This window comes from Drosophila biarmipes, unplaced genomic scaffold, assembly GCF_025231255.1.
Source record: "Drosophila biarmipes strain raj3 unplaced genomic scaffold, RU_DBia_V1.1 ptg000005l, whole genome shotgun sequence".
NCBI classification, from domain to species: Eukaryota; Metazoa; Arthropoda; class Insecta; order Diptera; family Drosophilidae; genus Drosophila; species Drosophila biarmipes.
The window spans coordinates 2,360,828-2,379,582 of record NW_026114527.1 but is presented as its reverse complement, the minus strand read 5'-3'; positions in this window follow the sequence as shown (position 1 = coordinate 2,379,582).

Here is an 18,755-nt window from a genome sequence, read left to right as displayed (position 1 = left end):
GGGGTAATTTCTTTGCGATGATCAGGTGTGATACCCCCTGCTCGCAGCTTCGATAGTCGGTCATCTCAACGAACATAGAAAACAAAAACAAACAGAGAAATGACCAAACATTGCCTGCATTTAAGCGCTGCAGGCCTTCAATTAATGGGAAGAGGTGCCAGTTAATGTACTAGAGCAAAGCGCACCTTGCCATCCGATTCGTTACTTCTTGGAAAATAAATTGTAAATTTTCCTCTTTAATGCCGATGATAATTCCTAGTAGAAGGTTGGCAGAATCCTTTGTCCACCTAACCCTTTGCTGCAGCCCCGCTATATATTCACGGGACCAGCCAAAAACGTTGTTTGATGACTAATATAAGCTGCCATCGTTGTGGGTGAGTTAGGTCGTCGTCCGAATGAGGAGGTACCTATCAGAAAGTGGGCTGGAGTGATTGCATCTCAGTCGTTGGGGTTGCTATTAGCGTACGCGAGTTAGGATGAGTTAGAATGAAGACGAACTCAACCTGGTGATGGACTCCGTATGTTGCTAGTGTGGTGCGGAAATTCGACTGTCGTCGACTGTCAGTGACACGGTCCAAGAGGCAGATTTCCCATTATTTACGACATTAACCATGACTTATATCGGAAAAAGTGCGTGCATCGACGCACAACAGCACTGCACTCGCTCCGTGCATTGATAGTGTTCGTGGTCCTACATAGTGCTCAATGTACATTTTGAAAAAACGATTTTTTTTAGACATTAATATTGGGAATTTCGCACTGGGTTCTAGATCCGCGTGTGCTAGTTGTCCGGCCGCTCACATTAATGTTAATGTACGGGTTCCGAAAGTCTCGTTGCTGATAAATGGGCTAAGTTTTTTGTAAGATTTGGGTAACGGCAAATTTTTCTTTAATATATTGAATTCGTCTGCAAACGATTCACGTTAAACAGCCTTCGCGATATAAAAGAACGAAAAACTAGGCTGTAGAGTCACGAGCGACGGTGCTATCAAACGATTTTTCACTCAACACTTGATCAGGGTATAGAGCTGCGATTTCGTTAAATCGGATATTCTTCCAATTTCCCAGAAAGTCCTTAGCGTGTGATCCAAAATATTTTCCTCAGTACCTAATAGAGTGGAGTATGAGGTAGAGTGCGGGCGGTCCCGGACGCTACCCAGCCAAAGACAGTATTTTTTAGGATTGGGCCTGAGTGCTTGAGACGTATTTGTCCCTTCCTTAACAACGACGCGTTTGGGTTTGTAAAAGTAAGGGACTGCTAAGAAGACATCATTAGAAATCCAATCGGAAGAGATTGCGTTTGCTTCCTGACGATCGACGGTAAAATTATGCGTTCAACTGCCGCTTCGAAAGAGTTTATCTGCCACCCAATTGTCGTCTGGATTGCGAAACTAGTTGAACACGCCGAATTACAAATGTATGATAATTTAGCCTCATGCCAGAAACGTACCTTGCCATCCGATTCGTTACTTCTTGGAAAATAAATTGTAAATTTTCCTCTTTAATGCCGATGATAATTCCTAGTAGAAGGTTGGCAGAATCCTTTGTCCACCTAACCCTTTGCTGCAGCCCCGCTATATATTCACGGGACCAGCCAAAAACGTTGTTTGATGACTAATATAAGCTGCCATCGTTGTGGGTGAGTTAGGTCGTCGTCCGAATGAGGAGGTACCTATCAGAAAGTGGGCTGGAGTGATTGCATCTCAGTCGTTGGGGTTGCTATTAGCGTAAGCGAGTTAGGATGAGTTAGAATGAAGACGAACTAAACCTGGTGATGGACTCCGTACGTTGCCAGTGTGGTGCGGAAATTGGGGGCGGAGATGTCCTGAAGCAGCTGACTGTCGTCGACTGTCACTGACACGGTCCAAGAGGCAGATTTCCCATTATTTACGACATTAACCATGGCTTATATCGGAAACAGTGCGTGCATCGACGCACAACAGCACAGTTCTAACTGTACCTTGCAGAGCAAGCAAAGAGAAACAATGATATTGCAAAGATGCAAGACATAAGATGATACAAAAATTCCTGCTTCTGTGAAACACAAGCGCATCTCAAGAAACTGGCATTCCTTATACACTGAGGTATACCAATCGCCAATCGTGTGTATTAACACATTTAATACAAGACACTTTTAATACTTGTGAACCGATCGCGATTTTAGGACCGGCTTCTTCATTTCTTAATCTGATCCAATGAACCTCGGCCATGAGCTTTTCTTTAACTTAAGTTGAAACAGTGGCATTTCATTGTGAAATGCAATTCAACGCAATTTGGTGGGAACTTGAAACGAAAAAGTCATAATTGATTGGGCTTACTTTAATTTTGATTTGTTAAACTTAGCTGGGATCCATGTTCGGACCTCAACGCCAAAGGCAAAGATAACGGAAAATGTAGAACGGCGTGGTTTCACGGGTTGGATAACCCCCATACCTACATCCATACATTCATATATATTATATATCTATATACATACATACATATACCTACATACTATAAATATTACACGTATTTTTAAATTCCAATCTTTTTCCGTCACTCGCAATTAAAAAAAAGAAAAACAAAAGCTTTCCAGAACTCTAATGAAACTATATACAAAAAATAGTATCCTCCAATCAACAGCTGATTGGAATATAATAAGTATTTTTTCCTTCGCCTGATTTAAAAAAAAAGCAAGGAAGAACGCTATAGTCGAGTGCCTTGACTATCAGATACCCGTTACTCTGCTTAAGAGAGCAAAAGGGAAATGGAGTTATATAAGCAGCAAAGCGATATTTTAGGGCGCTAAGTACCGGTTATTTCAGTAGATGTTATGTGGGCGGCAGATAGATTTAAGCGTTTTGACCGTTTGTGGTCGTTAGAGTGGGTGTGGTACAAACTGTGTTCTGAAACAAACTTCCGCTGCGCTGGAAGCCCAGGAATCTGCATGCCAAGAGTGACGGTTCTAGCTTTTATAGTTTCTGAGATCTCAGCGTTCATACGGACATTCGGACATGGCTATATCGACTCGGCTAGTGATCATCATCAAGAATATATATACTTTAAAGGGTCGGAAACGCATCCTTCTACTTGTTACATATTTTTCTACGAATCTTGTATATATATATATATCTATGTATATGTATATATCTATACAGATGTATATATCTATATATATATATATATATACAAGATTTGTATATATGTATATATATATATATACCCTTTTACTATACGAGTAGTGCTGGTATAAAAGTATATATACCATATTTGTTTGCTCAGGGAGCAGGAGAAAATATGCAACTTCGCGAACCCACTAAAACAAACAGAGAAATGACCAAACATTGCCTGCATTTAAGCGCTGCAGGCCTTCAATTAATGGGAAGAGGTGCCAGTTAATGTACCAGAGCAAAGCGCACCTTGCCATCCGATTCGTTACTTCTTGGAAAATAAATTGTAAATTTTCCTCTTTAATGCCGATGATAATTCCTAGTAGAAGGTTGGCAGAATCCTTTGTCCACCTAACCCTTTGCTGCAGCCCCGCTATATATTCACGGGACCAGCCAAAAACGTTGTTTGATGACTAATATAAGCTGCCATCGTTGTGGGTGAGTTAGGTCGTCGTCCGAATGAGGAGGTACCTATCAGAAAGTGGGCTGGAGTGATTGCATCTCAGTCGTTGGGGTTGCTATTAGCGTAAGCGAGTTAGGATGAGTTAGAATGAAGACGAACTCAACCTGGTGATGGACTCCGTACGTTGCCAGTGTGGTGCGGAAATTCGAGGCCATCTCCTGAAGCAGCTGACTGTCGTCGACTGTCACTGACACGGTCCAAGAGGCAGATTTCCCATTATTTACGACATTAACCATGGCTTATATCGGAAACAGTGCGTGCATCGACGCACAACAGCACAGTTCTAACTGTACCTTGCAGAGCAAGCAAAGAGAAACAATGATATTGCAAATATGCAAGACATAAGATGATACAAAAATTCCTACTTCTGTGAAACACAAGCGCATCTCAAGAAACTGGCATTCCTTATACACTGAGGTATACCAATCGCCAATCGTGTGTATTAACACATTTAATACAAGACACTTTTAATACTTGTGAACCGATCGCGATTTTAGGACCGGCTTCTTCATTTCTTAATCTGATCCAATGAACCTCGGCCATGAGCTTTTTTTTAACTTAAGTTGAAACAGTGGCATTTCATTGTGAAATGCAATTCAACGCAATTTGGTGGGAACTTGAAACGCAAAAGTCATAATTGATTGGGCTTACTTTAATTTTGATTTGTTAAACTTAGCTGGGATCCATGTTCGGACCTCAAAGCGAAAGGCAAAGATAAAGGCAAATGTAGAACGGCGTGGTTTCACGGGTTGGATAACCCCCATACCTACATCCATACATTCATATATATTATATATCTATATACATACATACATATACCTACATACTATAAATATTACACGTATTTTTAAATTCCAATCTTTTTCCGTCACTCGCAATTAGAAAAAAGAAAAACAAAAGCTTTCCAGAACTCTAATGAAACTATATACAAAAAATAGTATCCTCCAATCAACAGCTGATTGGAATATAATAAGTATTTTTTCCTTCGCCTGATTTAAAAAAAGCAAGGAAGAACGCTATAGTCGAGTGCCTTGACTATCAGATACCCGTTACTCTGCTTAAGAGAGCAAAAGGGAAATGGAGTTATATAAGCAGCAAAGCGATATTTTAGGGCGCCAAGTACCGGTTATTTCAGTAGATGTTATGTGGGCGGCAGATAGATTTAAACGTTTTGACCGTTTGTGGTCGTTAGAGTGGGTGTGGTACAAACTGTGGGCTGAAACAAACTTCCGCTGCGCAGGAAGCCCAGGAATCTGCATGCCAAGAGTGACGGTTCTAGCTTTTATAGTTTCTGAGATCTCAGCGTTCATACGGACATTCGGACATGGCTATATCGACTCGGCTAGTGATCCTCATCAAGAATATATATACTTCAAAGGGTCGGGAACGCTTCCTTCTACCTGTTACATATTTTTCTACGAATCTTGTATATATATATATATCTATGTATATGTATATATCTATATATATGTATATATCTATATAGATGTATATATCTATATATATGTATATATCTATATAGATGTATATATCTATATATATATATATATATATATATATATATACAAGATTTGTGGCATTAATTAAATTCCAATCTTTTTCCGTCACTCGCAATTAGAAAAAAGAAAAACAAAAGCTTTCCAGAACTCTAATGAAACTATATACAAAAAATAGTATCCTCCAATCAACAGCTGATTGGAATATAATAAGTATTTTTTCCTTCGCCTGATTTAAAAAAAGCAAGGAAGAACGCTATAGTCGAGTGCCTTGACTATCAGATACCCGTTACTCTGCTTAAGAGAGCAAAAGGGAAATGGAGTTATATAAGCAGCAAAGCGATATTTTAGGGCGCCAAGTACCGGTTATTTCAGTAGATGTTATGTGGGCGGCAGATAGATTTAAACGTTTTGACCGTTTGTGGTCGTTAGAGTGGGTGTGGTACAAACTGTGGGCTGAAACAAACTTCCGCTGCGCAGGAAGCCCAGGAATCTGCATGCCAAGAGTGACGGTTCTAGCTTTTATAGTTTCTGAGATCTCAGCGTTCATACGGACATTCGGACATGGCTATATCGACTCGGCTAGTGATCCTCATCAAGAATATATATACTTCAAAGGGTCGGGAACGCTTCCTTCTACCTGTTACATATTTTTCTACGAATCTTGTATATATATATATATCTATGTATATGTATATATCTATATATATGTATATATCTATATAGATGTATATATCTATATATATGTATATATCTATATAGATGTATATATCTATATATATATATATATATATATATATATATACAAGATTTGTGGCATTAATTAAATTCCAATCTTTTTCCGTCACTCGCAATTAGAAAAAAGAAAAACAAAAGCTTTCCAGAACTCTAATGAAACTATATACAAAAAATAGTATCCTCCAATCAACAGCTGATTGGAATATAATAAGTATTTTTTCCTTCGCCTGATTTAAAAAAAGCAAGGAAGAACGCTATAGTCGAGTGCCTTGACTATCAGATACCCGTTACTCTGCTTAAGAGAGCAAAAGGGAAATGGAGTTATATAAGCAGCAAAGCGATATTTTAGGGCGCCAAGTACCGGTTATTTCAGTAGATGTTATGTGGGCGGCAGATAGATTTAAGCGGGTTGACCGTTTGTGGTCGTTAGAGCGGGTGTGGTACAAACTGTGTTCTGAAACAAACTTCCGCTGCGCTGGAAGCCCAGGAATCTGCATGCCAAGAGTGACGGTTCTAGCTTTTATAGTTTCTGAGATCTCAGCGTTCATACGGACATTCGGACATGGCTATATCGACTCGGCTAGTGATCCTTATCAAGAATATATATACTTCAAAGGGTCGGGAACGCTTCCTTCTACCTGTTACATATTTTTCTACGAATCTTGTATATATATATATATCTATGTATATGTATATATCTATACAGATGTATATATCTATATATATATATATATATATATATATATATACAAGATTTGTGGCATTAATTAAATTCCAATCTTTTTCCGTCACTCGCAATTAGAAAAAAGAAAAACAAAAGCTTTCCAGAACTCTAATGAAACTATATACAAAAAATAGTATCCTCCAATCAACAGCTGATTGGAATATAATAAGTATTTTTTCCTTCGCCTGATTTAAAAAAAGCAAGGAAGAACGCTATAGTCGAGTGCCTTGACTATCAGATACCCGTTACTCTGCTTAAGAGAGCAAAAGGGAAATGGAGTTATATAAGCAGCAAAGCGATATTTTAGGGCGCCAAGTACCGGTTATTTCAGAAGATGTTATGTGGGCGGCAGATAGATTTAAGCGTTTTGACTGTTTGTGGGCGTTAGTGTGGGTGTGGTACAAAGCCCAGAAATCTGCATGCCAAGAGTGACGGTTCTAGTTTTTCTAGTTTCTGAGATCTCAGCGTTCATACGGACAGTCGGACATGGCTATATCGACTCGGCTAGTGATCCTCATCAAGAATATATATACTTTAAGGGGTCGGGAACGCTTCCTTGTACCTGTAACATATTTTCCTACGAATCTTGTGTATATATATATAAATATATATATATATATAAATACTTATATACAAGAGATGCGCTTGTGTTTCACAGAAGCAGGAATTTTTTTATCATCTTATGTCTTGCGTCTTTGCAATATCATTGTTTCTCTTTGCTTGCTCTGCAAGGTACAGCTAGAACGAGACGATGCCGAGGAGTTGCCTGTGCGGCTCCACAAAGGTTAGTGCGGCACACAGTAGCGTTGCTAGCCTCTTTGATTTTGTCATCTCCCTTTTTAACAGGAATCTTTATAGCGAGCCGTCACCGTTGTGTCGTTTTCGCCATGTGTGGTTCGAAGAAACTGTATAGGCGGTTAGAGAAATGAGGAGTCAATCTCTGTAGATGGATCGGAACTCACTCCGCTCTAATGGAACCCGATCTAAATTCGATATCAGAAGTGGGACCTGACCCTCAACTTACAGCAATAGATGGACAACGGCGTGCCATCATGGAATTACACAATAATGTGCGAGCCATTAAAACAAAAGAATCTGATGCAGGGCAGAGCAAATCGGTGCAACTACCCAAATTCAACCCAGACAAAGCATCGCTTCATCGTGGTGATGTGACTTTAAGTTCAGCATTGGAGGGTAGCGCTTCGTAATGGCTGACCCAAGTGTGCTATGCTGATATAAACTGGCTCGAGTCAGAGGAAATATTCATACAGCGTTTTGATACTTATGAAACACCAGCTGCCATGTTTCTAAATATGCTGACAAAGCGACCGACTGATGGCGAGTGTCTCGCACTGCACACAAGCCGCATGATTACAGAACAAACGATGAAAAGGAGCTAATTGGAAAAAGAAGATATTGCTGTTTCCGTGACTCTCGCATTGCTGGCAAGCTTTGATAGCCGTGAATACACATTTAATAAAAGGAAAAAATCCTTTTTTAAGCATCAATCTGAAGTTAATCCAAAATGACAAAAATTATCTTCGATTTCACTTTTATGGAAAATTAGGCCAAAAAATGTTTGAGTGCACACTCAAGAAACATTAACATCATCTCGCGAATGGCAAAGCGCGTCATGTCAGACATGATGAACATCAACGTAAAAAATCAAATGTATCTTGCTACAAGTGCGGAGACTGGGGACACATATATATGTACAGCAGTGCAGCGTTGCAGTACCTAAAGGAACCACAGAGGACACATTTTTGAAGACACATTTGATTCCGGAGCGTAATGCTCACTGATGAAAGAAAAAGAAAACGAAACTTGACGAAGAAAATAAAATAAAAATTAATTCATTTTTGGCAAAGTACTCAGATTGTACATGTACATGTACATGTACAAAGGTTAAGGTTGGCAAAAGATAAAATAGTTTAGATTTGGCCAGTGGATAATACCAAATTTTTTGCATGCGGAATATATTTAGTACACCGCGTTTGTGACGCCAGATGGCCAGTATGAGTTTCTGTCTATGCCATTCGGGCTTAAAAGCACGCCTTCTGTTATCAACGCTTAGTAATGCCGGCGATAAGTGAATTAGCAAATTCTTATGTTATCGTCTATATGGATGATACCATGATAACTGTCAAAACACAATGCGACGCGTTTAATAGATTAGAGATTATTTTAAGTGTTCTAACAGAGGCTGGGTTTTTATTCAATATTACAAAGTTTTCTTTCCTGTAAAATTGGTTCAATATTTAGGCTACAGTGTTAGTGCTGGTAAAATTCGTCCCAACCCTCAGAAAATTGTAAAGTTAGCTGCTTTTCTCCCTCCACAGTCTGTAACAGCACTTAGACAATTTATTGGATTAGCATCATATTGCCGTCAATTTATAAAGAGCTTTTCACAGATGCTGAGACCGTTATATTGCTTGACTTCAGAGAAAAATAAACTTATTTGTAAAGCAGAAAATGAAAAAATACGGAATCAAGTTATTTACATATATACTTACCGATGACCCAGTCCTTGTTATGTTTCACGCAATTTATCCAATTGAATTAAAAATGCAAGTTTCAGTGGTTACGGTGCAATTTTATTTTTCGAAATTAATAACCAACAAAGGTAATAGAATATTATATCAAAACTTTTTCACTTGCGCAGTCAAGATATTACTCGTATGAGTTGGAAACTTTAGTGGTTGTAAACTCAATTAAACATTTTCGACATTATTTGTTGGGCAGGAACTCTTTTTGTTTATACCTACTGTAACTCATTAGAGGCGTCAAGGAATAAACAAGATCTTTCTTATAGCCATTTACATTCGATATTCAGTGTAGAGAAGGGAAAAAAATGGCTGATGTTGACTTTTTGTCGAGAATTTCCTATCCTACCAAAGACTAAAGAAAAGAGAGTTAACTTGGCCGAAATTTTAAGTGCCGAGATTGAGATATAGCCGAAATCGTGACTTAATTAAAAGATTTTTCTCTTGATGAAGATATTGCGAAAACATATGAAACAAAAGGAATGGCAGAACCCGCTGTTTACTGGCGGCGTCCCATGCTTTAAGATGGGAACCAAGTTCATGAGCCGATAATTCATTAAGGTTTCGAAAAGACACTGCATTAATTTTACGGTTTGTACTGGTTTGACAATATGTAAAATACATCAAAAAATTTGTTAACAACTGCATCACTTGCAAAATGTTCAAATCAACCTCAGGAAAAATTCAATCTAAACACACAATCCACATCGACATAGCTAGGAAATTAAGCGGTAAAAGGGACCAGAAGGAGTATGTTATTTTTTAAGTTAACGCGTTTACCAAATCTGTCTATCTTAGTCTTACCCTTAAATCGGACAGTGAGAGTTGCATAAAGGCTGTCAAGTCCGCTGTTTCTTTGTTTGAAGTACCAAATCGAATAATAGAAGACCAAGGAAAATTTTTTACTGGAGCAAAGATTAGTAAATTTTGTTCAGATCACAAAGTAATATTGCACTTGATTGCCACGGGTGCTAGTAGAGCTAATGGTCAAGTCGATCGAACAAAGATCATTTTGAAATGGCGGCTGAAACGGGAGCACAGTATTGGCAGGATGTGCTAGGAATTAGCAATTAATTCAACAACTAATCGTGTGACGAAGGCAAATCCTCTACATCTTTTATTGGGAAAAGTAGCACGGCCATTAGGATTACTTCCACATAATGGCATAGCAAATGATGTATATCTATCGAACGTAAAAGCACAAGCTGAAAAAAATGTGTTAGTTACTGCAGTCTATAATAAAGAACGGGTTGATAAAATTAAGGCGAAAGTACCTCAGTACAATTGATATTTGTGCATCATATTTTGTTGGTTTATTTTTTAAATTTTACTTGTCGTATTTTTTATCAATATTTTTTTTCAATAGGTAGTTGGTATTGAAATTTGATAAACATTATTTTTATTAAATTATAAAATGTTTAATACATACAAAATTTAATTGAAAAAAATTTTCTGCGAAAGTTGATATTTGTGCAAAATTGAAAAAGCCCAAAATATTAGGGAACTAAGTTTTTTTTTTAAGAAAATGACTTAAGATTATTATTTTAATATGGTATTGAATCTCCGTTTTGTTGTACTACCAATTCTAAACGTTGGAGCATTGAGTTCACCAAGTTTTTGAGCGTGTTTGTGTCGATGGCATCCCATTCTTTAACAATGGCTTCCTTCAAGCCCTTTAATGACTTAAACTATCTTCCACCCTTTTAAACTTTTGATGACAGGATGCCCCAAAGCTTCTCAATTGGGTTCAAGTCCGGACTTATTGCTGGCCACTGCAATAGTGTATGGGAGCGTTATCTTGTTGAAATATCTAGTCCTCGCCATGCAATTCTTCTGCAAATGGTATAAGTTCACTTTCTATGAGATCTGTATGCATTTGCGCATTTATCCATCCAGGTACAAAACATATGGGAGACTTTCCTTTAGTACTAAAAGTGGCCCAAATCATAAGTGAGCCACCACCGTGATTTCGTTTATGGCAAGTCTGTCTTGGATGCCTATGATCCCTCCAATATCTTTTGTTACCTTCTGGGCCGTCCAAATTAAACTTTTTGTCATCGCTAAAAATCACTTTTTCAAATTCATTTTCCCAAAATTTATACTTTTCATAAAATGGAAGCCTGGCCTTCTTATGTCTTGGCAAGAGCTTTGGTTTGTGCACCTTTGCATCATACTGCAAGTTCAAATCTTTTTTCAAATCTGTTGCACTCTTTGTCTGCTTATTGCCAACTGCAATTCCGCTTTTATTTGTGCACAACTCACAACTCAGCTCGAATGTGCCGTTTATTGCGCGCGTCTATTTTCGAAACGGATCCCTTGCGGTTCGTTTGCGCATATTTTTCTGGGTTTTTTAAATAATTTCGAATTGCATTGCGATGCCTATTAATTCTTTTGGCCATTTCGCCAACTTTAACGCCACAATCAGCCATTGTTTAATCATTTTAATCAGCATTTTTAATCAAAAATGTGATCTCGCAAAAAAGAGGAAAAATAGCAACAATATAAACTTTTTGCATTAAGAAATGAAAAATGTAGAAATGTACTGAGGTATGTACACAGAAAAAAAATTCATATGATATGATGGTCAATTTGATGAAATCCAATATCAATTCGGCCCTGATATGTCACATATCAATTTCATATGATCGAAATCTTAAAAACGATATTTCGGTAATATCATTTTTACATTAGCGGTATAACTTTTTTTAGAAAAAAGCTTTGACAAAGCTTTTTTGTCACAATCAAGCGTTGGCCCAGAGGGCTAGCACTTCGTTTTTGATACACAGGACTGAGGGTTAGTGGTTCGAGTCCTCCCCGTGACAATTTATTTTTATTTTTTTTATTGAAATCTGAAATCATTTAAATGCAGCTTTGTTATAACAATTATAAGGACATTTTAGATATTATTCTTAAACACTTAAAGCCTTGGAGCGTACTTGAACCTGGGACCTTCAGCATCAGAGACAGACACCTTACCAGCTTGTCTATCGCACAACTTTTCCCGCGGGCGTTAAGTCAAAAGACATGGAAAGCATGTTAGTGCAAGCGAGACAACATTTTTGAAGTATGGCTTAGGTCTATTTCGCTTCTACTCACGAAATTGACGCCGCCAATTGCTCTATCCTCTCTTTTTCGATGTCAAGAAATATTCGAAAAGAGAGAATTCGAGAAAATTACATTTTTTGGTATCAATTTGACATTATTTCATGGTAAAATTGATATTTGTCGAAAAAACACAAACTTACCATGCGCATATCAAATTGATCTTGACGCATTTTTTCTGTGTAGAAACAATGTTGGAGATTTTATATTACTTAAAGGAAAGCCATTAAACCAAGCTGAGTCCAAAATTCAAGGTGCCTTTTGAAATAACAGTTCCTGGACGGTGACAGGTACATTTTAAAGTCATTAACTGTTAACTAACTTACAAGTACGAGGTGTGTTCAAAAAGTAAGGTGACTTTGTATTTTCAAGAAAAACTATTAATTTATTTATCAATATTAATGTTGTCCCCTTCAAAGTAATCCCCCTCAGATACAATACACTTATGCCAACGGTTTTTCCAATCCTCAAAGCACTTCCCATAAGCACTTTTCGGTATAGCCTTGAGCTCTTCCAGCGATGCAGTCTTTATATCTTCAATCGTTGCAAATCTCCGTTCTTTCATAGGTCTCTTTAGTTTTGGGAACAAGAAAAAGTCACATGGGGCCAAATCCGGTGAATATGGTGGCTGAGCAGGGGCATTATCGTGATGCAAAAGCCATGAATTGTTTTTCCACAATTCTGGACGTTTCTTTTGTATTGCTTCTCGCAAACGGCGTATAATTTCCAGATAATACTGTTTATTGACCGTACGACCATATGGTAAGAACTCCTGATGGACCACGCCATGGTAATCGAAGAATACAGTGATCAAAACTTTGACATTTGATCAAACTTGGCGTGCTTTTTTCGATCTTGGCTCACCTGGGCTCTTCCATTGTGACGATTTGGCTTTGGTTTCGATATCATAACCATATACCCATGATTCGTCACCAGTTATGACCCTTTTGAGTAAATCTGTGTCTTCGTTGACGTCATCAAACAGCTCTTGAGCGATGCTCATGCGACGGTTCTTTTGGTCAAAATTCAGCAATTTTGGAACAAACTTCGCTTTTCATGGCACGAGCCAAGCGATATACCGACATCTTCAGCAACTTCTCTGATAGTGATTCGACGATTTTCCAAAACAATTTTCTTCACTGCTTGAACGTTTTCATCAGTTGTTGACGAGCTTGGGCGTCCAGAGCGAGGCTCGTCATTGGCATCTTCCCGGCAATTTTGGAAGAGTTTGTACCACTTGTAAACATTTTTTTTACTCAGAACAGTTTCACCGTATGCCACTGTCAACATTTCAAGTGTTTCGGAGCACTTAATTTTATTTTTTACACAAAATTTGATGCAAATCCTTTGATCCATATTTTTCGATAGCAAACAATCGCTGACCACGCAAAACAACTTGTTACGCGCAAAGGTAGCTTAATGCGTGTTATGAATATAATAATGTTGAGACCAAAAATGAAAATATTTATAAAGTTGGAGTTTGGCAGAGTACTTGAATCATGTATAGCAAGCTCAGAAATTAAATTTAAAAAAAAAATACGAAAGCCTCTGTCATAAGAGAAAGTAATGAAATGATGAAAAGAGACAATGGATTTGTTTTGATTATGGCGTGTGGTGCATTAGTTTGCATAAGTTTGTTTTTGTGAGATTGAAACAGATTAAGGAATTCTTGTGTCATGGAATGCGCCTGTGTTTCACAGAAGCGCGAATTATTTCATCATCTTATGTTTTGCATCTTTGCAATACCATGGTTGAACGTTTTTGAAAATAACAAAAAAAAACTTTGCAATTATTTTAGAGCTGCGAATATGTAGTGAGTGACGTCTGGAGGCGGCGGCGGGAACCTGATATGCTGTAGTCGGGGAGCGGCAACTGTGTATTCCAAATCAGTTACGAAGTCGAACTAACTTAAACCTAAGAAATGCCACGAGCTCCAATGCGCAGTGGAGACTCCACGAAGGGAAAATGGGATAAGAGCCGGAGAGTGAGCGATGCAATGAAAAAGCGGTGAGAGTCTTTGTAAAATGTGTACTATCGTCTTTCTATCTTTCAGAAGTTACTAAGAAGTGACTTATGGACGATGGGCATTCGAATTATGCGGGGTTGTCAGTGTAAAGTTCTCTGGTTGTGTTGGTTTATAATCACGTGTGGCCTGCTGCAATGTCGCATTAGGTTAACGCGCGGTATCAATAGCCTTTAGAATAGAAGTCGCTCTACTGCGGAAATTGCAGGACGAAGTTCAACACCCACTGAGAGGATATTCTTTTTTTTTATTCAATCGTCCTTTTAGAAAACTATTAACAATTATTTTAAACAATTAATTGAAACACGGTGTTCGGCGCATGTTTCATTTGATTGTTAAAAAAATTCATACCAAATATGTTCAATTATAGGGTAAGCCTCAGCCTATTCATTAAAATATAATGAAAAATCGTTCTCTGGAGTACGACAAGTCAAAGTGAATTGTGTTCGTGTTCCTATTGTTCTTAGATATTTTTTAAAAACTTTAATATGTAATTGACGATACGAACGATGTCTGAGAACGTTTTCAAAAGCGTTTGTTGTTGATTCCCTAAAGATTGTCAGGTTGGATAACACCTAATAACGTTTTCTTGTCATGTCGTGTGGGAGTAAAAGTATCAGTCCCAAATTCCAATTTAGTCGCTATCTATAGGTACCTAAAACTTTGGAGGAATCGATGTTTCTGGTAGTCAGCCTAGGGGGTCAACCACTATGGAGCATTCTGTGCCTACAGGTGAAGTTAGCTTTGTAGGAGTCCGTAGTCCCGATTGTAAAACGAACGATGTTCAGATTTTTCGTGGGGCAGAAAGACTCTCGGTTGTTCCATATGGAAAGCAAATATTTGTGTTTGGTTAACCCCCAAAACCATATCTGCAAATGTTTTGTAGTTTTTACATTAAGATTATGCACCTCCATCTCAAAACATAACAGTTAAAGAGTTAAAATTGGTAAAAGCTGTTCTATCTCATCGTCCTGGAATTTCAAGGTTAGAATTATCATTAGTTTCTCCAACTAAATTGAGATACTCTCGTAATTGTAATTGCTTGAATATTGAAAGATTTACGGAAATAAACCCTGATAGACAGACATCTTCAGTTTACCAATAAGCTGCAAAGACTTAAAAACCTTAAAACGAACTTCTATAAAAGAACAAAAGGTGGGGTACGCCATTCCAATTTATGAATGTATGAACAGAACCCCCGAGGAATCTCCAAATTGTCTGCAATTCATAAAACACTTGAATACATTTTCTTCTCTCATTCGCAACGTTTGTGATCATCTCTGATATCATGGCGTCGTTAAGCGAAGATCGACTACCACTAATCTGCACGAATTGACATTCTGTATAATAAATGGTTAAAAAAAGTAGCAGACGGACGTTATATTTACAGTTTTGAAAAGGCTTTGACTATACAAACCGCATTTAGTTCAGCTCGGGTATTTTAAGTACATCTCAGAGGGTTATATTAAAACGCTGTTAAAGCAGTCATTTAGGCCCTTTGTTTTTTTTTGTTTATAAGTCATCTTCCCTCTAATTTATGCTGATGATGTTAATCCTTGTTATTCATATAATAAAATGAAGTCTGGTTTGCAGTCTAATTGCAGTCAGATATTAATAGATTTCAGGAACGGTGTCAGTATAACCTTTTGATGTTTTTTACTTATCTATTCGGACAACTGATCGAGGTAGCTAGAGCTTTTCTCGTAGCAGTCGACCGGGATTCCAGTTAAACCTAGGCCGAGCACACTGTTTCGCGCTGACTTGGATCAAGGCCGATCTGTGAAGGAATTTAGACAAAGGCTGGCAACCGCCTGGCGACAACAACAAATTTAGTCCACTTCAGGATCGGCAGGAAACATCGGTGCTGAATTCCTCCATAACTATTTATTCAGTGCTTTTAACAGTCGACCGGTATCCGCTAAATTTACCCGCGTCGACTGGTATCCGCTAAATTTACCCGCGTAGTAACTTTGATTTGATAGACGATGACTGGTCCCGACCTCATCGCCTGTTCTGCACCACACTAGGGTCCAAAATTAAAACGATGGAATCGACGTTTTGTTTTCACTGATGCCGTCTCACTTTATTGCCTCAGGCTGGCAACCCTGAGTGCGACAACCCCTAAAAAACACTTTTTGTGTTTGGTGACAAATTTTGCAGAACAAATTTTAAAATATGTCAAAAAATGATTGAATGTAGCAAAGTGAGGTATAAGAACAGTAAGAGACTAAGAATAGTTTGTGTTCCTAGCGGCGAACGGGCTGTGCGAGTCCTTTTAGTGTTACATTTAATAAAATTTGTATTTTTCTCGAGAATTATTTGTTACGATTGAGAAGAAAGCTGTAAGTAGTTTATCACGCAAAATGTCCTCATGGAAAAGCTATAACAAACCGTCCAAGCTGTTCATAGGGAGTGTTATTAAGCATTATGCGTAGGTTGTGTAAAGCGATTAGTGGTTTTTGCATCACGATAATGACCCTGTTTAACACACCCACTATTGTTATGCTGTAAGGACATCGCTAGATGTCGGCTTGTGATCCTGATCAAGAATATATATACGAAAATTTTTAAAAAGTGGCGTTGTATTTATCAACATAGTCTCCTTTTGAGCCCGATACACTTGACCTAGCGATGCTCCAACTTCTTTAACTCTTCTAAAAAATACGTTTTCTCGAGGTCTGCAAAATAGGCTTCTGTGGCGGCGACGACCTTCTCATTCGATGCTAATTTCTGTCCAGCGAGTGACTTTTTCAAGTTTGGAAAGAAAATGGAATAACACGGGGTCCGGAGTAAGCAAACGCGGCACCAATCACGCCGACAGCTTTCTCATGCCCAACATTTTACGGAGAATAAGATCCAAGCGGGCCTTTGACACGCCTACTGTCTCAGCTATCCCGCCTATCTTCAATCGGCGGTCTACCAATACGAGATCGTGGATTTTTGTTACGTTATCCTCCGTGGTAGCCGTTTTCGGGTCGACCACGTTGAAACTCGTTAAATTTTTGCCGGTCGCCATTGAAAGAGAAGAGTCACCGTACACAGCGTCTATCTCAGAGGGTTATATTAAAACGCTGTTAGGGTAGTCATTTAGGCCCTATGTATTTTTTGTTTATAAGTAATCTCCCCTCTAATGATTATAATGTTAATCTCTGTTAATTATGTAATATTATGAAGTCTGGTTTGCATTCTTATATCAGTCATATATTAATAGATTCCAGGAACGGTGTCAGAATAACCTTTTGAATTTAAACTATTTAGGGGTACCCCAATGTTCATCAGTTACTCTCTGCAGAAATTTCACTCCCACATACTCTCAACAGTAAAAAAGCTTAAAATATTCTGGGGTTTGCAAAGCGGTGGCGCTAAAAATTTTATTATCCGTACACTACCAAATTATTATTTATCTCTCTTTCCCGTCTTTAATTAGAATATTGTACCTCGATTTGGTGTTTACACATTGACCGTATATAGTCCGTGCAGAAACGATTTCTTGTTTTTGTCTAACGTGGTTTGAACTGTTATAAATTCGTCAGGGTACCTTCTTACTCGAGTAGATTTATATTGATGGCATACTCTATTACATCGTCGAATTATGCTTCATACTATTTTCATGCATAATTTTATCAAAAGCGATATTGATTCCGTGATTTGGTAGGCCGCCTTACCTTTAATTTTTCTGTTAGACTAACTTGTGTGAACTATCCTATTAACTTGCCACGGTGTACATCAAATTTTAGTCTTGGTCTTTTCTTCTGGTTATTAGTGATGTACATAAAACGTGTTTCTTGCAGGGTCCTAAGGACGCTAGGCCTTGCTGATGTTTTTTTTTTTTTTTTTTTTTTTCTTTTGGTGGTGGTTTAAAGCATCGAAAGCCAACTCGGAGCTCTGCTAGCTTACCGAAGTCTGGGACTCTAATCCAGTAAAAACTATTGGAATTTCGCAGTTTTTTAAGAACTATTGTGGCCATGTTACATACAGCGGACCAATTTACTTCTGATTCAAGCATAATTTCCACCAGGTTACAAACGGCTGGCGTCCTCCCAACTCTTATGCTCAGATCTCGACGTTCATTTTCGAATCTCGGACAGACAAAAAATACGTGCTCTGCGTCTTCATTATCCCACTCACAGAGTGGGCAGTGCGGATAACGTTCATGCTTAAAGCTATTCAAGTAGTATTTGAAGCATCCATGTCCTGTCAGCAGTTGCATTAAGTAAAAGTCCACATGTCCATGCTTCCTTCCTAGTCATGTCTGCAGTTCTGGGATAAGCTTATGCGTCCATCGTCCTTTGCTGCTAGTTGCCCACCTCTCCTGCCACTTTGCAATGGTGAGTTGTCTGCACCTTTTTCGTAGGGATTCGACAGTTTCGACCCCTGTGCTACCTGCGCGGATACCCACTAACTCCACTGCTAGCAGGTCCATCGGTATTACTCCTGAAATAACTAGTGCCGCGTCATGGGATACCGTGCGGAACGCACAGCAAACCCTCAGGGCACAAAGTCTCCGTACGGAATCA